Source organism: Nipponia nippon, unplaced genomic scaffold, assembly GCF_047370975.1.
Source record: "Nipponia nippon isolate SJK-2023a ecotype South Korea unplaced genomic scaffold, ASM4737097v1 scaffold_10, whole genome shotgun sequence".
Taxonomy (NCBI): domain Eukaryota; kingdom Metazoa; phylum Chordata; class Aves; order Pelecaniformes; family Threskiornithidae; genus Nipponia; species Nipponia nippon.
In genome coordinates this window covers 12,094,280-12,119,722 of record NW_028262291.1, presented here as the reverse complement: position 1 = coordinate 12,119,722, position 25,443 = coordinate 12,094,280, and the positions used below count along the sequence as shown (strand labels likewise).

Sequence of the window (25,443 nt, the reverse complement as noted above, 5' to 3'; positions counted from 1 at the left end):
TTTGTCGGAAATTTGGAAAGATATTTGGGGTGTGACTTTATAGCTAGCCAGTGAAAACTGCCTAGAATACTCAAGTTTCAGAGATATTGATATTTCATCAGTGAATATTTATACAGGCAACTAAGGAAAGTGAGGCAATGCCCATAACAGTACAGCTTGCTTTGCTTTCAGAGTCCTATTTAGAACAGTGAATATTTTTAGCTGATATAATTGTACTAATGCATAATCATCATAACTTTCAAAGGGGAAGATTGCATATGTATTTCCAGAATGGTCTGGGAAAAAAACAAAACAAAACAAAACAACAAAACCCAAACTCAACAGTGACTGTCTTCTCAGCAGGTCTAGTTTAATGAAACATGTAAGCTGCAAAATTTTTACGTTCTCTAGTCTTCTAAAATGACAAATTTTTTAATATTCTTTAGCATCAGCAGAGTGAGTGTGCTGTACTGCAATGTTCTGTTTCTGACATTGGTTAGCACCAACTTTACAATAAGGTAAGAAAGCTTTAAAATTTATCATTTTCATCATTTGCCAAGAGAAGAGCTTTTCTTTCTCCTAACCACTGCCAGTTCATGTTTGAATTAACTTAAAGCATGTCTATAATTTGTAATTTTTGTAGTTATTAGTATTTCGATTTTCTATGTTAATGTCTAATTTTGTCAACTTTTAGGCCCTTCCAATATCATGTCTTAGTAAGTTCTGTTGTTTAATTGTACAGTGTTTAAGAAGTAATAATCCTTGTATCGGTTTTAAAATGTATTGGCTTGATTCCATTGTAATCTGCCTGCTTAAGTGGTTTTGTGGCAGTCATCTTCTACATGAAATACTTATCATATTCATAAACACCTATTGGAGCTGAACATAAATTATAGTTGATTGAGTTGGAAGAGCATAAGAGTGTCCTATAGCTGCATTGCATTACTCTTATCTTTATAAAAATGTATTATTGATGAACTCAGAAGCATGGATAGGAAATTACTTACTATTATTAAAATGCTGCACTTGGTGTTATCAAAATAATTTTGTAGTATCTTTTTCATTGCAGAAAATGCTGTGTCACGGTTTGTGTGAGTAGGAAACACGAGGAATATACCACAGAACATGTAGTTTTAGTTGCTCGTAGAAAAGGGCTTTTGTTGGATGTAGTGAGCTACTCCTTGCTGTTTGCCTGGCTTTTCCATGGGCAGAAATGTAGCGTGCCTTCTTACAATTTAAGGTAATATTCTAATGTAATAGTTATCAATAGTTGCTGTTAATATAATTGCTATTAATGACGAAGGATAGCATTAATACTCTGTTAGGTTTCTGTAAGGGACAGATTTTCTGTTATTTAGGGATCAAAGATCCACTTGAGCTAGAAAAAGGGTGAGGAAAAGCTACTTAGTATTTTCAGTCATCAAGAGGAAGCAAAAATACAGGGAAATCAGGCAAATAGTTATAAATCCAGGTTAACCTTTTGGAATTCAGTGAAGTCCTTCTGTTTTCCCTTGTTAACTGCCTGAAAAGTTCAAGACCTTTCCTTAGTATAAAAAGATAATTACTTGTACATATGAGCATGTTATTACAAACCTGTATTTTTGAATAGGTTCAAGAACATTAAACCATTAGATTACAATAAACAGGATTTCCATTGTTTGACCTATGGTTCCCTTTATTAAATCCAGTCTACTTACAGTCTGTTAAAATTGCTTTGCACTTCTGTAGAGTATTTTTATATTGGCATTCTTTAGTCCTTAACCCATTTAAAGCAAGTGCAGCTACTGATTGAAATTATGTATTTTTTTCCTATTTTGGTGAAATCAGTTTGGTTTCTAAAGAAATTGCATAAAGGAAGCTTTTTCCCATTTGTACGCAAGTTGTTGCTTATACCTACTTTGGGAAGAGAGACGGGCAAAGAGAACTGAAATCACTGTCAGAACGTGACCTAAATCAGGCCAAACATCTGAAAACTCTCAGATGTTTAAAAAAAAAAAAAAAAAAAAAAAAAAAAAAAAAAAGCTAGATCTGACTCGGAAGCTAGCTTTTATTAACCAGTAGGTATTTCTGGCTTCATGTGGCATGATTTTATGTCATACAGTAAAAATTAAGCAGGTCCAAAGGAGGGCCACAAAAACGATTAGAGGGATAGAACGCCTCTCCTATGAGGACTGGCTGAGAGAGTTGGGGTTGTTCAGCCTGGAGAAGAGAAGGCTGCGGGGAGACCTTATTGCGGCCTTTCAGTACTTAAAGGGGGCTTATGAGAAAGATGGGGACAGACTTTTTAGCAGGGCCAATAGCGATAGGACAAGGGGTAATGGTTTTAAACTAAAAGAGGGGAGATTCATACTAGATATAAGGAAGAAATTTTGTATGATGAGGGTGGTGAAACACTGGAACAGGTTGCCCAGAGAGGTGGTAGATGCCCCATCCTTAGAAACATTCGAGGTCAGGTTGGACGGGGCTCTGATCAACCTGATCTAGTTGTTGATGTCCCTGGTCATTGCAGGGGGGTTGGACTAGATGACCTTTAAAGGTACCTTCCAACCCAAACCATTCTATGATTCTATGAATATGTTAAATGTGTTCTGTGGATTGAAAATATTTAATTCTCTGGGGCAATACAAGCCATTTCAGTACCATACAATTATTTCCCATTAGCCAGCTTCATAAGTTTAGTGAACTTAGGAAATGAATAATCATCAACAAAAGGTAAAAAGGACTTAAGAGGTGTATTTAAATAACATGATCCCATTTGTCTGGATTCTCTTTTGTGCAATTTTGAGTAAAAATGGAAGGTCTGAAAAGAAAAGATTATGAAAACTTCGTTCTTTTGCAAGTATGGCCTTGCCACCTGGCAACAACCTCACATGCAGCAGCCAAAGCATATACAAATTATGTCAAAACTATTCCTGCCAATGGGTATTTCTATCCTCAGTTAGCTTGGTAAAAGCTTTCTGGTGTTCCTTAGACTTGTCCCTCTCTTCCTTAGTCCTGATTTTCTGAAGTAATAAATACATTCTTAGCCAGCTCCACATTCATGTCACTTCCAGCAACCACAGTATAAATATACTCACATTATGTCTTTTAGCCACACAGATAGAATCATGATAGTGCTGTGACAAATAGAAAAAGTACAAGGCTGAGGATGTGTCAGCAGGAGAACACTCCAGAAGATTAGTCCAAATGCACAGAGTTTATGGATTAATTGAAATTAGAACTTTGCTACTTTCAGCCAGGTGTCTTAAATTAAATTATTAAAGCACTTTCTAAGTAAATTAAAAAAAAAACCAAACAGTTAAACCAAATTAATTGTGAGCAATAAGAATGTCTGATTAGAAATATAACACAGTTTAACTGGTAATTTAAAAAGATAACTAAGATTGCTTTTCCTGTGTATGCCTACGTAGAAGCCACAGAGAAAGGTCCAAGGACTTAAAGGAAAGCATTTCACCTCTTATATGTAAATAAGGAGTAAAGCTGTCTGCCTTCAAAGTGTAGTGAAACAATAGCTATATTCTGTGAGTCTTTATTAAACCCTTTTCCTTTTTCCAGTACTCTAAGCTACATTTCCCAGTTTCACTTTTCATGGCAATCAGAACCCATAAGGGATTGGTTTCAAGTACAATATATACAGAAAAAAATATGCTTATTTTGGTAACACTAACATTTGCAAAAGGGAAAACAAATGGTACATTGCTCCTGCACAAATATTAGTGACATAGGCTACAGCGTTTGGGTGTACTAAAAATGGAAAAAACATCACTTGTGCTTTATTTAGTATAAACCTCATTTTTGTTCTGTCTTTTTTGTCTTTTCCTGACTCACATTTTCCTCATAAATATAAGATACAGGTTCCTTGTTTTCATATTTGTGTGCATCAATCAATAGTAAAAATATAATGCACATTTGTTTCTTTAACAACAGATTAGGGTGGCATCTTTAACCTCTGTATTTTCCTAGCAAGAACCATGGATACCATTAATTAATTCAATGTAAGCATTATTTTCCAGGAAACAGATGAAGTTTGGTAGGCAACAGGTGTACTCACATCAGTTGACCAAGATGAGGAGGAACTAGTACAAAGCTAGATTATATATGAATAGGAGATTATCTGTCCTCCTACCTGTAATCAACCAACATTGTACTCTTCCTGTTTAACACACAACTGTATCAACAGATGATGCATTGCCAAGAGGGTCACTCGCAGAAAACATACTTTCTTTAAGAAGACTACACTTAAAGGGACTGACAATTGCTTTGCACTCCATGAATTGTTAGCAGCAATACAACATGAAGAGGCAACGCAAAGAAAGATGCCAGGAACAGTTATACTCCATTTGAATTGACTGGAGGTGAATTGTGGGTGCAGAGTGCTCCCCTGTGACTGTTTTTTCTTTATTGTGTTAGCAAAAGTTGCAAAGCAGTAGAAGCTAAGTTACAGAAGACAGATTTTATCTGTAACAAGCTTCATCCTGCCCAAATTGTATCAAAACTGCTACAGAAACATCAGATAGAATATAGGCAAGAAAACCCCAACCCACCTGGCCATGTACTCCTCCTCCTAGCAGCTATGTTTTGGATACTTCTGAAAGCCTTTCTCTCCTCTTATCAAAGTTGCATAGGCCCTCCAAACATTTGAGTGTAATCTTATCTAGTTCAGTGCTGCAGTTTACTCTACCTTGAGCACCTGTGTGGAAGCAGAACAGGAAATTTAACTCTACACTTGCTGGAGATTGTTGTCGCTTCTCAATGGAAATAAGAACAAAAAGTCTTTTAAAATAAATTGTAGTTCATGTTCAGATCTGGTGACTGCTCAGATCTGCAGAAATTCTGAGTAAGATACAGCATTTGAAGATCTGATATTTGTGTGGCTGCTATATTAAACTCATTAGTGACTTCCTCTATTCTGGTAGTGGTCTCTTTCCACAAATCTTTGCAGGACAAGTGGGTTTCACAAGTTACAAGTCTTTATCAAGAGCAAGGATATTTCAACAGAAAACACATCCTAGTTGGTATGTCAAAATGTGATCACTCCATTATTACTCCTTTATTCAGTCAATTATTGCGCCTTTATTCAAACTGCTATTTCATTGATTTATATGTTTTAGGCAGAAAGAATCTAAAAGAAGTCTTCAGGCTTCTTTAAAAAAGTGCAGAATATCACCATGGTATTTATGTTTTCAGTCATATCAAGAATATTAACTATTTATTATATCTGATGAAATTTAATATCTTTTCATAGAATCATAGAATGTCCTGAGCTGGAAGGGACCCACAAGGATCATTGAGTCCAACTCCTGTCCCTGCATAGGACAACCCCAAAAATCACACCATATGTCTGAGGGCGTTGGCCAAATGCTTCTTAAATGTTGTCAGGCTTGGCGCCATGACTGCCTCCCTGGGGAGCCTGTTCCAGTGCTCCATCACCCTCTGGGTGAAGAACCTTTTCCTAATGTCCAACCTAAACCTCCCCTGGCATATCTTCCTGCTCTTCCCTCGGGTTCTATCGTTGGTCGTCAGGGAGAAGAGATCAGGGCCTGCTCCTCCTCTTCCCCTTGTGAGGAAGCTGTAGGCTGCGATGAGGTCTCCCCTCAGTCTCCTCTTCTCCAGGCTGAACAGACCAAGTGACTTCAGTCACTCCTCGTATGGCTTCCCCTCTAAACCCTTCACCATCTTTGTGACTCTCCTCTGGACACTCTCTTTGTATCTTTTTGTACTGTGGCACCCAAAACTGCACACAATACTCAAGATGAGGTTTTTTTTCCCCCAATCCCTGTAAATATTACTAAGAAGCATTCATTGTTTTCTTTGGGGTTTAGCCAGCTATCAAGAAAAAGAGAAAAAAAACCTCACTTCAGTATTTACACTCTAGGCCAGCAAGGTCTCAGAATCAGTGAGAAAAGCTTCAAAAGAGGCTTTTGCAGCTAGAAATTTTACTGGAAAGTAAACAAACAAAACTGATGTCAGAAATCTCACTCCTCAGTTTTGCTAGAGCTGATCTTAAAAGGGTTGGCACTGATGTTTCAAACCGTTTGTTCTTTTACAAGATGTAAAATTGTCATTTCTGCTGTCCCCTCTCAGGATTGCTGTCACTCAGCTCTTGAAGGGAAATCACTACTAATGCAACTAGGGCTGCCTGGAAAAAAAAAGACCTGAGAACACTGTTGGCCTCCTTGTGATGTCAGTTGATGATCTAGCCTCGTATGATGCCATTTCCTCTGTATGGTGCTATAACCTATTACAGATAATAACTGTAATTAACCCCTTCGAAAAAATTATGGTCAGACTACTATAAAATTGATTCTTGCTTTCATGGACTGGTTTGTAAGAGGGAGAATTCAAAGGGATTCACTTAAAGGAAACATCTTGCCTCACAGGCAGGATATGCCTGAGGTGTACCTGGCTAAGAAGACAACAAACACAGAAAGTGGGATGGATATTTCCTACTTACAGTGAGAGAGTACACCACTTGCTTTACCTCAATTTTAAGTAGGTTGCTTAGACAGTGAGTGTAAATCTCCAAATCTGTAGATAAAAGTATACGAAATATGCTTGCACTAAAATGTCTTTTTTGTTATTCAGTTGCAGGATTTGTGCAGGCCTTATAATTAATAATTTTTGAGAGGAATTTTAGAAATGGACAGTGAAAGCAACGTTTATGGTTTGGGTGGTAAAAAAGGAAGAGGATAAGACTACCTAAAGCAGCATACACCATACTGACATCTACTTGAAGAAAGAGGGGCATTACTACCTTGCTAATGATACTATGAGTAGAATTTGTGGTGCATTTAGCTTGATAACCTTTGCTATTAGGCCAGATGATTGAAAAATGTTGTGAGCTACATATATATGTTACATATGTTTTGTTATCAAATTTAATTTGAAAAGACAGTTTCTTGGCTATTTGCTGGTGTATGATTTAGATAAAAAGGTAGAAAAGAGTAGTCACACTTCATACGGGGGGTTTATAAATGCTCACCAGAGCATCTCCCTTTCATGTTCTCCACACTGGAGTAACCATAAGTAACCAGGATTACTGGATCTTGGTTGGGAACATGAAGTATTTTGATTTCTTGTGCAGTGTGAAGCACTGGAAAATGTCAAATGCAGAATAACCTGTTACTGTCACAACACACCAAGTAAGATACATTGTCTTGTAGATTGGCAACATAGATTTGTTTGGAAGCGGTGAGTACTGTAGATAAATATGTTCATAAATACCAGTTCCTTTCAATTCATCTTACAAATTAGGCATGATCTTTGCTATGTAATTGACAGCAGATCTTTGAATATTGTTTAATCCACTGTTGGCTGCGTGCAAATACGTTCTATTGTCTCTTAGCTTTTTTAGCATATAGGTGGTAGGAGCATAGGTGATTCAATCATTAGAAATCTGTAAATTACTATTATAGAGAAAGTACTGTAATGAAACAGCCACTCAATTTACTTCTCAGTAAATTAACACTGGTTAAATTACTTACCATGATTCATACATCAAAATCTTCACTTGCATATCTTTCATTTTTAGCTGCTTCTGCTGTTTTAGATATTTGTGTAGTTTCTATCACTATAATGTCTGAATGGAAAAATCAGTAATGTAAATTACTGTTTTATTAAGACCTTTCATGTAGTAAATATAATTTATATCCCATTTAAGGGTGTTTCACACTGCTGTAACAAGGACAAAGGAGCCACAGTACAAGACCAAATCAAGATGTAGTTAATTAGTCTGTGTAGTCCCCAGTCTGCAACTGGGGAAAGAAGATTAAGAAATAAAGGCATTGTCCTCATGGAAAAATTAGCGCTGTTTAAGTACAAAGTTATGGGCTATTCTGTAAAAATGTACATTACGGACAGTGAAAGGGTATTTTCATGCCGAAATGCAAAGCTGTGTACAGTATCTAAAACTACCCCTAGATTAAATTAGGGAACGTTTGAGAAGCAGGATATATATGACTAGATGGAAGAAATGCTGCTTATGATACTGAAAATTTAATTTATTTTTTGCAAAACACTGCATTGTGGAATGTGATTTTACTAGGACTGTCTTTGTTCAAAGTAGTTTAATGTATATTCAGAGTGGGAAAAGCTGCCTTTGCTTTCTGTGTGGTAAGAATGTTTATACCGGGAGTTAGTTCAGAGTTGGTACTGTGCTCTGAATTGAGGCTAGTTTTCCTTTATGTTTACTTCCTTGTGTAGACAAACCCTGAGTAAGTGCGTCACACAGGAAGTCTGTGGAGTTACTCTAAATTTATGCTGGTGTAACAGGACACATGAGAGAAATTTTATGACTGTTTCTGTGCCGAGCAGACAGAATACTGTTAAGTGACGGGTCCAACAGGAGCAGATATTGGGAAGTACTCTTTTAAAGGCTTTCTTAAAGAAGAATGTTTTAAAGAAAGGTTGGAAATAGCAGAAAGAGGAGTCATGTCTTCTTTCAAGTTTAAATAATGCATGAATAGTGCATTACAAGTCCACACTGCTTATAATGCTGGAATACTATCCAGTGGCCTCTGTTTTCCCAGTTTTAATGTAGACTAATCTCTTTAAATTTAGATTATAAGGGAAAAAGATCAATGTCAGTACTGCTCCAAGAAGTAAGTGCTTCCAATCTGGGCTGGACTTGTAGTATGCTGCCTATCCTTGGCTTGTGACCTTCCTGTTTTGCCTCTGAAGTATTGAGAGAAAAACATCTGTCATATTGAAAGAACTGAGAGAAGAGACCTTATAAATGTGTTAAAAGGCATCGGTGCAATTTTAAAGCTCTTCATAACAAATAAAACACACGTGTGGACTTTTGCCTCTCCACCAGTGTAGTAAATGTCATCAAACTTTCCATTAGTATCATACTGTGTTTTCCAAGAAGAGAAATGCCATCATGTTCATCCAGTTCAATTTTAAAAAATCTCTCTCTCTCCGGCTTCCAAGCACTATTGAGGGGGCTGGACAAAGTTAAACACAGCAATTCAAAAGCCAGATCCATTAGCCAAGATGGAATTAGACTTTCTGGTAGAAGAAGAAGAACGATGAAAAATATTGACAGAGTGAACAGACTGAGGCTTTCTTTAATTTAGATATTGTAGTTTCTTCATATCACATATTTCCTGAATAGATTTTGCTGGATAGAATTGGTTTTTTCTGGCCTAGCATTTCCTTTTCTTCAATAGCCTTATGTTCATTTTTGTATGATACATAGATACATTAAATAATTCTATTCTGTTCTCTAATCAGTATTTGTTAGCTTCCAGGAGTCAGATCTTATTGCTAGGCAACTAAACAAGAAATCTCCATCTTTGTATTAAGCAATTTACTGTATCCATGCCTGACCCTATGCTTATCTGTACATACATCTACAAAATTACCTAAGTGCAGCTGTAAACACCGAATGTAAATATGCTGCATATATTACGCATATTGAATTTAACTTGAAACTGTGTTGTTACTAGTCAAAACAGCTTGGAGAAAGACACAGATTTTTCCCTCCCCCTTTTTAGATATATTTCCCTTACATGCAACTAGCTTTCAGGGCAGCCTTGGTGCTGAAAATTACTTTTGTCTTTTGGGCTATTAAAAGAAGAGCTATTTATATGTTAACCACTACAATCTATATCTTTTTACATCAGGATACCTCTGTATTTCTATTAATGTCTCTGTAAGTTTTTGATTACTATAATTCTCTGTTTGCAAGTTTTCCAAAGGAATTATGAGACAGATGAGTTAGCTTGAAAAACCAACACCAGGGCTTCAGCAGATTATACAGACAGCAGTCTTTCTGCCGTTTTAACAACGCTTCTACATTTAATATTTTAATGAGTTCATTTCTGCCATCTTGGTGCTTGATTGCATTTCCAGTGCCATCCAGCTTATTTTGTTGATCTAATAATAAGATGTCCTCAATAACATCATAGTCTGATTACTAAGGATTTATTCTTCTTTTCTTCAGTGCCATTTTTGTAGCTAGAGTATCACTGGTCTGCCATGGAGGAAAAGGCTTCTGATGTCACACATTGGCATGACCTTTTATTTTAAACTATTTTATATTGATGTTTAACCAGTTCATGTCGTGCTTTTAACATGTATATTTGTATGTGCGATGCGTGAGTCTCTGTTTTAGAATTGTAGAATTAAGGTCAGAAGGGATGTGTGGAGATCATCTAGTTCACAGTCCTGCTCAAGGCCTTGTCCTGTTCAGTTTTGAAAATCTCCACAGATGGAGTTTGCGCAGCCTCTCTAGGGCCTTGCTGCAGTGCTTAGCCGCTCTCATGGTGAAAATTTTTTTCCTCGTGCACAGCCAGAATTGCCTTTTGTTCCTTCCCTGCGCACCTCTGGAAAGAGTCTGCTTTTGTCTTCTCTGTAACTGCTCTCTAGGTGGTAGAAAACTGCATTTGGGTTCCTTGCAGCCTTTTTTTTTACTTACTAAACAAACCCAGTTCTCTTAGTCTCAGCTCATGTAATGTGCTGCAGTCCCCTAGCCATTGGGGGAGGCAGCCTCTGGACTCCTTCCAGTTTGTCTTTCTCTCTCCAATACTGACTGCCAAGATTGGACACAGTATTCCAGTAAAGGGTATTCTGGATGTGGCCTCACAAGTGCTGAGCAAAGGGGAATAATAGCTTCCCCCAATATGCTAGCTATGCATGTGCTAATGCAGTCGGGTGTGTGGTTTGCCTTCATCACTGCAGAAGTGCGTTGCTGACTCATGTTCAACTTGCTGCCCTGTTCTATACCAGTGTTCAGAAGCTCCCATCTCTGTCAGGGCCTCAGTGTGCTTGGATCCACACAAACACTGTAACGAAACCAAGGTGATGGAGAGGTGAATCTTACAGGCATCGCTTAGGCATGCTACTGTCACCACCCCTTTGATGATCACTTCATTTAGCTGGCTGAATTACTCAGCCAGTTTTCTAAGTAAAAGCTTTGGAGAGAACAGGCGCCTTCCAATACCCAATTCTGTGTTTTGAGTTACACTTTAAACCAGCTTCTGATCCTCAGTATCTACAGAAGGAGCTTATGGATAGTCTTTTTTTTATTCTGATTGGCTCATACAGGTACACCTAAAATTGGTTGGTATAAATAAGGAAACTGAACTGATCCATTTTCTGTTCTAATTTTGGTTCAGCTGTGATTAAAGTTGTTCCGCTGTCCTTCCTGTTCAGATTAGAAATAGATTGGTAACTGACTCAATGTTAGAAAATACAGCATTTAAAAATAGAAATGATCGCATGCTGTGGGTGATCCCATGGAATGGGGCTTCAGGTGGAGGTAGGGTTTAAAACCTTTTTTCTGCTTTGCTGTCATAGCACTGCTATTATTTGCGTTTCCCACACAGCACCACTGCTTTTCTCACCTCTTCAATCTCACTTGCCATATTTAGGAACTGAGGCAATCTGGCAAGTACAGTTGAGGAGATGGAGAAAAGCTGTAGGACCGCACTATACTTAGTATTTTAGTGGTGCTGTCAGCTGTGCCAAGGATGTGGGCGACTGGAAGGGAGATGCTGAAGTCCTCTCAGTCTTGCCCTCCTGGAAGTATGCATTGACACAGGTGTTGGACTGTGAGAGATGTTACTTTTCTTGAGTGGAGGGAAACACAGGCTGATGGGGCCGAGCGGGCACTCGCAGTGTACTGGTGGCAGTGATAGCACACTATTGCTCAGGCTAGCCCACGTGACAGTTTGTGGTCATCATGTATCAGTTGTCTGAGTGCACAAAGGCGGCAGACTGTGTAGCAGAGGACACAGAACATGTGGAAATAGCATAAGTTTCTCCCTCCATTTCTGCCAATTTAAAGTGAAGAGAGCACTTCTAAAGAGGAAATAGTATCTCACTCTTACATACCTATGCAGCAATTAGCCCCTCCTTGAACTGCAAAAATAGGTGACAGATGATGCTGGTTGTGGTGATGTACCTCTGTGACGTAAACCAAACCAACAACACAGGTATATTCCATATAAGCCACCAAATAGCTTTCCAGTTAAAGAAAGGCTTGCATCTTCCCATTAGGAATCCACTAAGCTGTCCAATATCCACAAAATGATGTTATTATATTTCATATTGTTTGTTTAGTTATAAATTTCAGTTTAAATCTCAAGTAGCTACATCCAACCAAGCTGTATCTACTATAAATATTATTCTTAATATAATATTATATTATACACTGGCTATTTTCTCATACTGATTCTAGCCAGTCTTTTTTTTTTTTTCTTGTAATATGAGATTTCTGTTGCAGAGCAGCTAATTCTAAGATGTTACAGATGAAAGCATGAAAACAATAAATTATTAAATAATTACAAATAACAACTGCAACGTTAATAATATTTCAATATTTTATGCTGTAAAAAAATCCTGTATTTTTGTGAGTTTAGCTTGGTTTCACTAAAACAACGCTGTTGGTTTTGGTTTCTTATAGGACAATTTTCTTAACCTACATCACCCAATCTCTAGATTATAAAAACTTGTATCTGCGTTTTCTATGGACTAAGATTCTGTGAAGATATAATTGGAACAGGCTTCCTAGAGAGGTACCTGGTCGATGCCCCAAGCCTGTTGGTGTTTAAGAGGCATTTGGACAATGCCCTTAATAACATGCTTTAACTTTTCGTCAGCCCTGAATTGGTCAGGCAGTTGGACTAGGTGATAGTTGTAGGTCCCTTCCAACTGAAATTTCTATTCTATTCTATTCTATTCTATTCTATTCTATTCTATTCTATTCTATTCTATTCTATTCTGTTCTGTTCTGTTCTGTTCTGTTCTGTTCTGTTCTATTCTATTCTATTCTATTCTATTCTATTCTATTCGTACATTTGTTTTTCATTTTGTTTGACAGAAAAATTGAGGTTATTTTCAAAAAACAGATCAATCTTCTAATAGAGCTAGTTCATCCACCCTCCTTAGCCTTTCCATGGTGGTGCTTCAAAAATAGAAAAACTCATCTCAGTCGTGAGTTCATATCCAGACTAAATAAGTGCATTTTATTAATCTATCAGATTTCTTAGTTCTCTGTTACTGATTTAGCTGTGATTTCCAAACTTGCATTTTTTTACTGTGCTTCAGTGGAGACATGAAGCTGTTTGCCACAAAATATTCTGAAATAAATACATAGGTTTTTAAACTTCAGGTAAAATGTGTTGGAGTCACAGGATAAGCATGATAGCAGATTCTAAACACGATAAAAAAAATATATGTAAACCACACATTCGGTGTATTCACCTTTGTACATGCAGATAACATGCATGTACATGCCTGTAACATGCCAGGCTATGATTGCTAGAACTTGGAGTTTCCATCCTGAACTTCCTGACATACATGAATCTAACTTGTATCCATCGCTCCTATGCAAACAAAAAGATCTATTTTTAAAATAATTTCATCAAAGGAAATTTTTTATTAAGAGGAAAGCTGAAATGGAAGAAGGAAATACATCCTGCCATGCAAAATTTGGCTCCAGCCTCCCCACCGCCCTGAGCTACCATTGTCCATATCTACATTAGCAAGAAGCATTGTGCAGTAAGAGTCAATCTATAGTTGGTGCCGAGAACCTGATGTCCACATTGTATGTGAGTGGGGGGAAAGGAGATAATCTGCTTTGAACTAGCTCCAGTTTGCTCCTGTGAACTGGAAGTCCATTAATAGTTGGGGCACATTAGGTGCTCTGTAGAGTGTATCTTTCAGCTCTGTGTCATTTTAGGGATATTTAGCTGTACTCTCTGATCTGTGCTGTGTGAAACAAAGTGAGGTAAGAGGGAATGAACAGGAGATTCACTTCAAAAGCGTACTCCTAATCTGAACTTCAAGGCTCATGTAGATGCATCCATTGATTGGATGGTTTGAAAAACTAACATATGCTGTCAGACTGTAGGGAATTAGTACCTTGTCCCCTTTGAAAATAGATTATCACTGTATTCACTGATGCTTAAAAAAGTCATGCCAGTGTATATTCTCTGTGCTAGGATGAGGGAGAGGGAAACATGATGGTAGAATATAAAGGTGTTCGCAATCGAAGCTATTTGCTAGGTTAATAACAAAGGACTAACCTGGTAAGTGATGACATACTGTTTCAAAACTAAAATGGAGGGTACATGGGCAGAAATGTATCTTCTATATATGTGATTTTACTATTTGAAAGCCTTCAATATTTACCTTTTTGTCAAGCTACAACTAAGAGAACTTTATTCTCCACAATCTGAAAACTGATAAATTTAAGACCTTACATGAAATCCAGTACACCACTTAATTCTATAGCGTTAGTTGCAGACAATGCAGTGAAACTATTGCTACCTTTATTCTTCTGAGTCGTTACAGTATTATACTACAGCAGTGAACACAGAGAAATGTGATAGTTCTGTAATAATGATGGAACTGAAGAAGGTTATATAATTCAAACACTTGTGAAATTAGTAGAATTGTGGATTTCTTGCCAAGGCTTGTCTTCTGAGACTGCAGTTGTTTACAGGAGCTCTAGCATAGAAGCCCATGTGGAAAGACAATATGAGGAGGCTGATTCTTATTCAGATGCAGCAGGACTTGCTTTGAGCAATGAATGCATTCATTTTCATGAGGTAGCCTAATAATGGAATACTAGAGCACAATGGAATTGAACCGTACATCTTAGTGTTCAAACTTTGTTTAAATAACTGAACGCACAATGCTTTATTGCACTTATGTGTGGTATGGTTCTCAATGGAAACTGGTAACATAATATATACCACATAGGTAAAGACAGAAAGACATAGACCATTTCATTTTTTATGCAGACTTTGCTAAAAATAGGTAATCGATCAAGTGAGCAGAGGTAATGAGCCATATAGAAATTTGTTACCAAAGCTTTTACAAGCCTTAGCATGATAGCTGCAGCAGTTATGTAGCTTTAAGCATGAGTATTATTGGCTTTATGTAAAGGAAATCAATCCATAACTAAAAACTTGAATTTTTAAAACTATGTGTAAAGTGAGAATTCTTTAAACTCAAACTTTCTCTCCCCTTTTCTGAATCATTATATATTGGTGTTCCACATGTAGTGCTTTCTTCAGCACTACGTCAGCATGTCTGCTGGTCAGTGGGAGTTTTGCCAGAGTACAGTCTAAAGCAGGTTTTGGCAACCCATGACTGCAGATTATGAAAGCCTGGCAGCAGAGTTAGCAAGGGGTTAGGAGCCATAACATATTGAGGGAGTTGGCTAAGAGGACCAATACCTTCTTCAGAACTCAGCTGAAATCCCGGAGTTGGGAAGTCCCTTCATCATTTAAAATCATGCTGATTTTAAGATCATCTGGTGAGCAGTGTTTCATTTGTTCGAGTTGGAGGGTTTTTTAAATTCTGCTAGGTTTCTGTCAGCATCCTCAGCCTCCCATTTGAGAAAGAAGAGTATAGTGTAGTGCAACATATTTGAAAAGTCTCTGACCCCTGAGCATTTGAGCTTTGGTATCTTACTGTGAACATCTACTTTTTAATCATATTTAGGGCCTGAGTAGTTCTAACCATTGCTTGATTATTAATTGCTACTTGGTCCCTCAGGGTTGTTTTTTGAAAAAAGGCTGTGGCATATGTAAGAATTAATTAATTCCCTGCAGGTCTTTGTATTCTCTTCAACTCCCAGTATGATTTTCTGGATCTTTCTGCATGTTCATATGTATTCAGCAGCTAAGCAACTATAGTTAAAGAAAAAAAAGGTCACTGTAAAATATCAAAATGGCATTTCCCTCCTCCAGCCTTTCATAGGATAACTGCAACAGAGAGGGTCAGGAATTTTACTGCCAGCTGATTTGAGACCTAGGAGAACAAATAACTACACAACATTTTTTGCCCACGTAATCTTTGTTCATTACTATTGATTGAAATGAAGCTTGAAAGTATGTTTCTTCTGAAGCCTTTTGAGAAATGGTGGCTCGCAATACACCTTTAAGGCTGAAACATCTATCAGCAGCACTGTAAAGATGGTGAATTAGTTCTGCTGAAGTATATGTGACATCTGTGAGAGCTCCTCAGTGTGTCTGATGGTGAAATCAGAGGTTACTTTAAAATTTTGGATACAGATGGAGAAGAAGAACAATTTCTGTGTGATGTGACAATTTATAAGCATTGAGTAAGTGTACTATGCAGGTTAAAAGCACTGGTTTTGAGAAAGCAGCAAAGAAGAAAGTATAACATGTATTAAGGTCTGACCCCACAAATACTCACCTTTACAGAAATTATTTACTGAGCAGCCCTGTAGAACTCAGAGAGACTTCCCTGGGGAAAAATTATTTGTGCTTGAATATAACTTCACTATTTCCATAGGGTTGTGATCTGCTTATTTAGTTCCATGAAACTTACTTAACCTCAAATACAATTGGAATGTAACTTGTAATTGGATAATTACAAGTAAAAGCAGAAATCAGCACAAAAGGTATATTTATGTGTTAAGAAAAAGAAAACATATTAAGTCTGCAAACTAAAGCATTTAAAGAATAGGAAATGCCTCAGAATTTAACTTACTGACCTGATTTGTTCAGTCTGAGAAGTAGGCAATACCAATAAGTGAGATCCAGAAAAAAGGATTTCAACCCAAAAGATTTCTGTTTATTGAAATTTGTGTGAGTGTAATTGCATAGATGACTCTCAGATACACTCAGGTGCCTTTAGATACGTGTGGTACAATATGCTTAGTTATGTGCAGATGTATATGCTACTCGAAAGCACATTAGTGGCTATATCCTGGACAAGGGAAGTCTTGTGACAGAAGTGATAGATGTATACAAGTAAAGGCAAAGTAACATTGTTGCAAACCAGAACACATTTGCTAATTGTTCTACTGTGTGTATTTGGACAAGTAAAAAAAAAACAACAACAAAACTTTTGGAAGTAATCACTAATTTGGGGGGTGCAATCTAAGCAAATGTCATTGCAGTTTTCAGAAGTACTGAACAGTCAAGATCACTGAAAGCTGAGGAATTTGAGTACTTAAGGAAACTGACTCAATATTTTCGGAAATCAACTTTTTCGTATGAGCCTAGTACACTTTAAAATCCTAATTTCACTCACCTCTGAATTTTTTTGCCCTAACCTTAACAGAATGACCATAGCTATAATCTCAAAAGAATATATTCTGATGATTGAAGAACTCATATAGAAAATACTTTGGGCTTTTTTTTTCAGTAGTAAAAGACAACATATTTTGTGCTTTTTTTTTTTTTTTTCTTCAAGGTGATATTCGACATCTGTCAAGTTGAAGGTTCCGCACAAGAGTGGAAGCTATTTTACCAAAACATTAGGTGTTACAGAAGTAATTGATTTCCAAGTGCATAGTCATGTTTATGAAGTCTTGAGAAGACCATTTTCATTAATTTCTATTCCAGAAGGCAGCAGTACATATTTAAATTAAAAAAAAAAAAAGTGTGAAGAATAAAGACAGCTATGTTCTGGTAATATATACAGATTATACTTACTGATGTGGTTAATATATTATGTACAGATAATCTATAAACTCCCTTGAAGTAGAACAAAAGCTTTAAAGATACTCTTACGATCTAATTTATGATATTCATAAATGTTATCAGTGAGGAAGTAGAAAGCAATTTTTCCTGAACTTTACCTCCATGAATAATTGTTGACAAAAGGCTCTTCAGGATGAAATGTCACACCTTTTTTTTTCCTGTGGCTTGTGATAAGTCGTACAATCAAAATGTTAGGTTGACTAATTTTTTGTTAGGAAAGAGTTCATTATGCCTACACGCCCAGAAGGTTTTTCAGTTGTCTGTAACTCTGAAGCCACAATATGTGATGGAAATAAAGGAAATCGAGGTAATATTTGCACCTACAAATACAAACACAGCTGTACTACTTAGATAAAAATTCTGTCTGCAAAGTTCAGATCTGGAACTAAATATCAAAGATGACCAGTGTTAAATTTGTTGTTTAGTTTAGGTCCAGTGTTTAGTTTGTTTCCTACCATAGTTTTCTGTGCTTACACTGACAATCCCCACTTGCATAAAAACAACTTACACAGATAATTCTTTTGCCTCTACAGCTTAATAAAGTAAACTCAAAAGCAATTTTCTTTTCTCAAATGCAGTTATGTCTTTATGGAGTGCATTGCTGCATTAAAGTACTGAGTAGGGTTGTGATTTTTTTGGTGATCCTTTTAGCCAACCTGCTAGGATGGCAAAAATTTTTAATTGTAGATCAGGCCTTATTGAGGATTTTTGCAAAGATTGGATTAATTTATTAGAGCAAGTAAAGCAAATGTAATTTTGACTCATCCTGTGTATAAATAGCTCCTCTAAGGTATTAGATTTTTCTCAATTACTCAGATTACCCATATGTTTCTTAGGTTATAAACACATTTTTTTTATATAAAGAAGAAGGAGGATTGATTCTGACATTTTCTCAGTTGTGTGCAATGACACTTTCGAAATCATAACAGTCTACTGCCAACTATGAATGTTGACTCAGGCATGAGATTTTCAAAAGGCATGCTTACTTTAGAGACTAGTTTATCATGTTTCCATCTGTTGGATAAATATTTTTTTGACTAAGTGTAAAACCCCAAATACATGTCATCCCAGATGCTCAAGAGATTTTTCATCTGACTGCTGAAAGGCAAGAAGATGAGATGGAAAATCCTTTCAAAACCCCTGCCAAGCAGCAAGACTGTCCAATCCTGTCTCAGGCAGCTAGAAACTCCTCCAGATTACATTTGGAACTGTGTCGGAGGGTAGTCACCTGAGATTTTGGACTTCAACAATCCAGAGATTAAAAACAGCAATCCGTGCAACAGTGTGAACAAATCTTACTGATAGATAGCATATGATTACCCAGCAGGTGGGAGATGTAAATCAGTAGCCTGGAGAGAATCAGGAGACATGAGAATGGCAGAGGGTTGTACGCTCAAGTGCATGCCCTCTGCAGCTGAGTTCCAGGAAATCTGACCTTGGGTTATTTTGGATGCTGGCTGATAGAAGCCTTTTCCTTGCTGTCTGAGCACTGTGGCTGAAGAAATTTGCATTCCTACTTTTTGCATTTTATCCTGCTGGCTTTATCAGACAGGATTGATGGGAGCAGGTGAGACTGAACTCCCATTGTGTAAGGTCCCTTGCTGGCATGCAGAGATTTTTCTGTCCCTCACAGGGAGTATTTCGTAGATAGACCTTGGGAAGCGTTCCTTCAGGGTTCTAAAAACAGTGTGTTCATTTGTAAATACACCCCTTTTTCCCTTCCCCCATTCACTGAGGTAAAATAACGCTCTGGTGGTACATTCTCTGTAATCCTTTTGTGGCTTCACTTGAACAGATCTGTAGGGATGTGTTGCTCAAATAGAAGCCTCCTCTGCGACACCAATGTGCTTTCATTGATACTGATTTTTTTCTTTTTTTATATTGTGTTTATTAATGTATTTGCCTAGGAAAAAGCAAAAGCAGATAAAGTAGAAGAGATTAAGTGATTATGACAGAAGAACAACTTTATACTGTTGACTACTCAACAGCAGGTTTGATGAGAGCAGGTAAGGACAATTTTTTTTTTCTTTTGGAGTCAGTTATGAGTTTTACTTAATGTAGCCCCTAGGAGACTTGGTGACCCTGTGACCCTTTTTATATGGTGTGATTTTAGCCATGCGGTTTTCTTTTTTTCTTTGTCAGGGTAATCTGAAAAGCAGATTTCTTTTCTTTTGTATTTAAGTTTGATTCTGATCAAGGCAGTGAACAACTATGGTCTTGGTATAAGTTGCTGCTGTTACTTTTCCAATACTTTCCCAATCTCTGCCTGCAGAATAGGAATGTGAGACTGGAAGTGACTCTTTGGATCACAGAATCCGCCTCTCTGCTGCAGCAGGCATCACATCTCATAAATCCTGTTAAAAACAACCAAACTCAGTCTTGAAATTACTTCTTCACCCACCTCACCTGTACTGAGATATCCTACATTGTTCTAAAAATGCTGTTCATGAACTTCAAAGGCCTCAGCTCTGCTCACTGCTAGCGGAGAAGGCCTCTCTTCATAATAAACTTCCCCTCTTCTAACAGCACTACTGCTAAGGAAGCTTTTTTCCAACTGATAAAATGCAGGATATACCCATGAAAATATGGTGTGTAGGTGTTTGTTTCTTTCCAGTTACTCCTGCCAGAATGCTGTTCTGGGACCCCATTGATTAGAAACCCGATTTCTTTGTCCAGCCTTCGTGGCTAGTCAGCCTGTGCTTGAAAGGTAGTTACCCAGCTTGCAGACTTGATTGTGCACTTTCTTGGGTTGCCAAAACTCTTCTGGGGAGGTTTTTTTAAAGCTTTGTTTAAGATATGTCTCAGATTGCTCACTGAGGTGAGTTATGGGAATGCACAAACTATTATTTTGTCGATATGTATTCCGTAAAGAATGTAGGAATAGGGTGGAAGATCCAGGGTTGTTAAATGATACTATAGTAGGGGAAGAAATGCTTGGCTTTTCTGAGCGTTACAGGCTGAGACTGATTACAAAAGCCTTGTAAATAGAAATATTTCAGGACATCTCAATTGTGTGTTTAAAGTCAGCATTACAGAATTCTTCTCACCCGTAGGGGGGGTTTAATTTTAGAATGCACTGAAAAGTAGTGTTAATGTCTCTATGATAGCTTTTCCAATTCAGTGAAAAAAAAAAATACTTCAAGAATGATTCGATGATTCTGTGAAAGGAAATAGCATGACCCAAGCCTATGTCTTCTGGCCAGAAACAGGAAAGAGAAAAATCTCCTTAGAATTTCTGTTTTCCAGCTTTTTTTCTGATTCAGAAGTTCCATTGTCTTCAGTGATTATCTGAAATGAAATTCTAAACATGTAGAGGTTTGTCCATCCTTAGCCATGCTATTAAATTGTTCTCTCTTCTTCCAGTTCTATCTGATTTCCTGGACTGATACCGTAACAATCTGAATTGATTCCATAATTTATGACTAGTATTAAAACTAAAGCGGGTTGCTTTATTTTTAATTTTTAAAATTAAGGTTTAAGTAGATTCCATCTTCATCTGATATTCTAAGGATTTATTATTGGCCTCTGACAAGGGAAATAATATGAATTTTTTAGAGAAATGCAACATAAACCACATAGTTCCAGAAACACCCGTCTAGCGCTTTATTTTTTGGATTCATGTGCTAGTAATCATGGAGTTGTTCAGGGGAGTTTTTACTGATGAGGTAGGATGGGGCTCTTTCATAATATTCCTTGGAGTTGCTTATTGATGCTTTCAGGTCACAAATGCACAAATTACTGCTTTTGGTAGGGCTCTGGCAAAGACCGTTTGATCTAAGTGCACGGAAGGGTGAAATTTAATCCTGTAAATGGGACTGTGTACTTCTAAAGTTTTAAAACGGCTACTTAGGGCTTAGTAACTGAGGAAACCTCCTCTGAGTCCAATTGTTCATCCACACCTTTGTAACAGAATTTCAGATCATCTTAATAATCCTCTCTTTTGTCCTAATATCAAATATTGGACATTGCTTCTACATTCACAGAGTCTGTCAACAGTATTTAATATTTTTCTCAGCAAGGGGTAGCAGCTGTAGTCGGAGGTGTTTTTGAGTGTGGGAAAGTTACAGGGTCTGTTCATATGTTATTCTGCCACATGATGTCCTCCTAACCTAGGTTAGAATCGTTGAATGCATGCAGTCCGATTTCAACTGTAAAATTCTGTAACATTCAGATGTGTATTTATATAAAAGATATCAATCTTGTTACAGACTATTACTCTAATCAGAAGGATCTATGTAATTTTTTTCAGTGGCTGTATGTGAATTGTGAACATTTCTCCTGAGTCTGAGCATTATAAATACAGCCTTATAAATACCTGCATTAAAATCCAAAGCTTAAGAAACTGAAGCGTTTTCATTTTGTTCGACTGTAATGAACATAGTCCAGTTTAGCGTTATTGGTACTGCTCACTACTTTGTACAAATAGTTCGTGCTAGTTGTGTATTTTTTGCACCAAGGCAGGATTTGAATGTTGCACACATTATGTAAGAGTTATAATTAATCTTGTTATGAATAAATGACTTTGAACAAAATTTCTAGTACTTGTATTTGAGGCATGGCACAAATACAGACTTTAAATTTAGATACAGCATACTACTTGTCCTTTAATTTGTGCCATGTTATTTCTTGCTTTAAGTAATTTTTTTGTCAAAATCGAGTACACTTTACAATGCTAACGTAGCATATTTTTGTGTACTTAGGACTTCATGAATGCTAGTTTTCATCCGATTCATAAAAGTAGAGGGATAATCTCACATCCTCCTATTCCAAATAAAGGAAAATATTTGAACTAAAGAAGAATCTCAGCAGCCTTAAGAATTTCGATGATCGTGCTGACCACCTGCATCCACTGGAGGTCAGTAATGCGCTTCATGCAGTGTGCTGTTGAGCATTGACTCCTCCCAGCTGTGTCACAGTGATTAAATCTAGTGCTTCAGACTGTTAACCAAAAAAAGGACTCACCCCCCCGGCCCGCTTTGTTTGCAGCAGAGTCGACAGATCTGTTTTCTGTCTATACTTTATCCATGTGTATATTTATATATGCATATATGTGCATGTGCGTTTCTCACCATACAGAAACCAACAGAGATACAAGTAAAATTTCACCTCTTCCTGCTCATCTGATCTTTTACTATGGTAGGGATGTACATTGGGCATAAACTATTTATAATAACACACGCTTTACAAGGTGGCTGGTTAATAGCAAAAGGAAAATTTTCCAATACAGATATCTAAATTTTTGAAAGTTTACTTGCAAATCTGACTCTTACCGTGTCCACTAAATAAGACACTAAGACTTAGGTCACACTGCAGGGCTTTCTTCTGATATGGAACTTAAGTTTGACCTAAACTTCAGTTTAGGACTTTTAAATGGACCCATTCTTCAGTTAAAAAAGGAGGAAAATGGTTACACAGAATATTATTAGGGAAATGAAAAGAACTGTTTTCCATGGAATATTCAGTAATTGGTCCATCCCTCTCCCCTAAATGCAGCCGGTACTATTTAAAGTAATTATACTGATCATCACAGTATTTAGGCACAGATTACATTCATGAACAAAAATGAAAATGCTATTCTAGCACACCAGTGAAATCTGCTTTGACAAGTTAATCCAGTATTTATTTAATTAAACAATGGTAATAAAATATTTAATTGCACTTTAAGATTTGTATTTCTGTCATCCAACCAGGCAAAAAATTCAGAATTCAATGTATGTCAAGCAATGAAAATGCCTCAAGTATATCCAATATCACCATGTTTTATAGATTAATGAAAGAAACTGAGCTGCAATGTGCACAGGTATAAATAGTTAATTATTTAATTCCCTTTTTGCTATTTGAGGCTGAAGCAAAAGGGAAATATCCCTCTCCTCCCCCATCCCAGCCCTGTTTGTTTCTGAGGAATGTTAATCAGCTTCCTAGTGCCAACAGGCTACAATCACCAACTACTAATTGGTTTTAGATAATGATATTGGTAATGAGCCTCTAGTTCCTCAGAGGCAGTAGACTAAGCCTGACTCAAATTTATTCAGTTATTTATCAAGAGTGTTATTGTGACAAGCAATGTGAACAGTGTGAGCATGTTTAATGCCAAATATTTTCCTTTACTTTAATAGTATCAACACACCATTTTTTTACAGATTTTGCTGAAATAACAGCTGGTTTTAAATTAACTTTCCATTAAACAATGATAGTATTTGTCTTCTTGTTAGTCCAATTGTTTGATTACTCTCTTGGACATTTTTGCTACTCAGGCAGTGATCTGATCACCTGAGGTAAGAACACTTAATTGGGGAAAATTTTTAAATGAACTTCCTGTCACATTGTCTCTTTAGGAGGTCTGTGTCTGATCTAATGTCAAATAATAATCTTATACTGCTATTTTTACAGGGCATAAAATTCTCTGGTTTACAATCAGGTAGGTATGCTACAAGCGAGGTTATAATGCGTTAGAGCTGCTAACTGTGAGGGGTAGAGGGACTAGTTCAGTCGCTACTCCAGCTAGAGCTGTTGCTATGTTTATCAGATGTGGGGTTATTTAGTATGTTCTAAAAAGTTATCCTCAAAATATTTTTTATCATTATGGCAGAGAAAGAATACGCTTATCCAGCAGATGATAACAAATATTGCGGAATGGTTTCAAGCCTGAAGCAGCAGTAGGGAAGCAGAAATGAGACACTTCAGCATTTGAGGATGTCAGTTTGGTGCCACCTTTCTCCCTGGTAAGTTTATGTTGGAGGAGGATTGTGTTTAATGGGTAGACATGTGGAAAAATGCTATGCATGTTTCCTTGTAACATTGCATGTTGAAGATAAGACTACAGAAGGCAGAAATGTAACTTGCATATTTCCTGACTGACTTGTCTCTGCTCCTGCTAAACATTATAGGACTTATTTGACCTTTAATCCCTTAAAACACCAAACCCCTGTCAGAAAATTAACAGTGGAAGACTGTAGTATATTGAAACATTCTGGATTTTGCATTCTTTTTGTCTTTCCATGGCTGTCTTCTGTTTATGCATGTTCAGTGGCTTAGAGTAAAAGCCTGAATCTTATTCCTGCTCCCAAAAGATGAGGCGTTTAAAGGCATCGTTTTTTGTCAAATTCACATGTTTAAATAGCAGTTCTGAAAATGTTTGCAAGTGCTTTCTGGTGGCACGTGGAGTCTGTTTTTGTTTTGCTTTTGTAATTGGAAGTTTCCTAGTGCAACTAAAACTTTCAATTTTGACCAGTTGAGCATTAGAAACTAATGGAATAGTTATTCTATTGTGTAAGTACGTGGTGAACAGGCTTCAAGGCATACGTAATTGTATTTATGCCATCAAGAAAATGTTATTTTTGTATTCCATCTGTCTGAGAAGAGGAATATCTTGAGTTTTTGTTCTGGCTTCCAGTAAAGTTTTTGTCACTAATAACAAATGTAAGAATCACTAGTGAGACGCCAAGTTGCATGCTCTCATGTGATCTGTCTACCTGGCCTAAGAAGTCTTGAATTATTTTCCTTACACTAGTGTAGCTTCAGCTGAATGTTGTAGAATAGTTTCCAGCTTGTTTGTTAATACGTTCTCTGGGAAAATGGAAGACATGAATTTGAGCTCCGTCATTGTGAGGAGAAAAATCAAAGCTGAACTTTTTATTTCATAGGTGACTGCTAGGCTCTTCCATGAACAATTAAAACTTCTTGTCCTCAAGTTGTATTTTACAAGAGTAGAACAGGTGCCAGCCAGCTCTTCATGGACTCTGTACCTTTTTTAGGGGAGGGATATCTAGACTATGGATCTCTAGTGAATGAAAATGCTTTCCATCAAACCTGAAAAAGATATTTAGAGGCATACTGTTGCTTATAAAAAAACTTTTGTCTATACTAGCTTTTGGCAATGCTACTCTTTTCCTGCTAACTTAAGTTTATTCTATCCCTTCTTGAGCCCTGTGTGGGGCATGTGGCAACTTCTCTTAAGGTTGTGGACTCTGGTTTGGGACCAAGCACCAAAATA

The 25,443-nt window shown here is 37.0% G+C and overlaps 1 long non-coding RNA gene across 2 annotated transcripts in view; it reads left to right on the top strand.

Moving 5' to 3' along the window:
* LOC148057066 (uncharacterized) overlaps positions 1–25,443 on the top strand; it is a 162,592-nt gene that overhangs the window by 4,513 nt on the left and 132,636 nt on the right. For both annotated transcript variants that reach the window (XR_015701538.1, XR_015701540.1), the window contains 4 exons: positions 426–497; positions 19,358–19,456; positions 22,151–22,305; positions 24,040–24,172. This is a non-coding gene — a long non-coding RNA (uncharacterized LOC148057066). The remainder of the gene's footprint in view (positions 1–425; positions 498–19,357; positions 19,457–22,150; positions 22,306–24,039; positions 24,173–25,443) is intronic.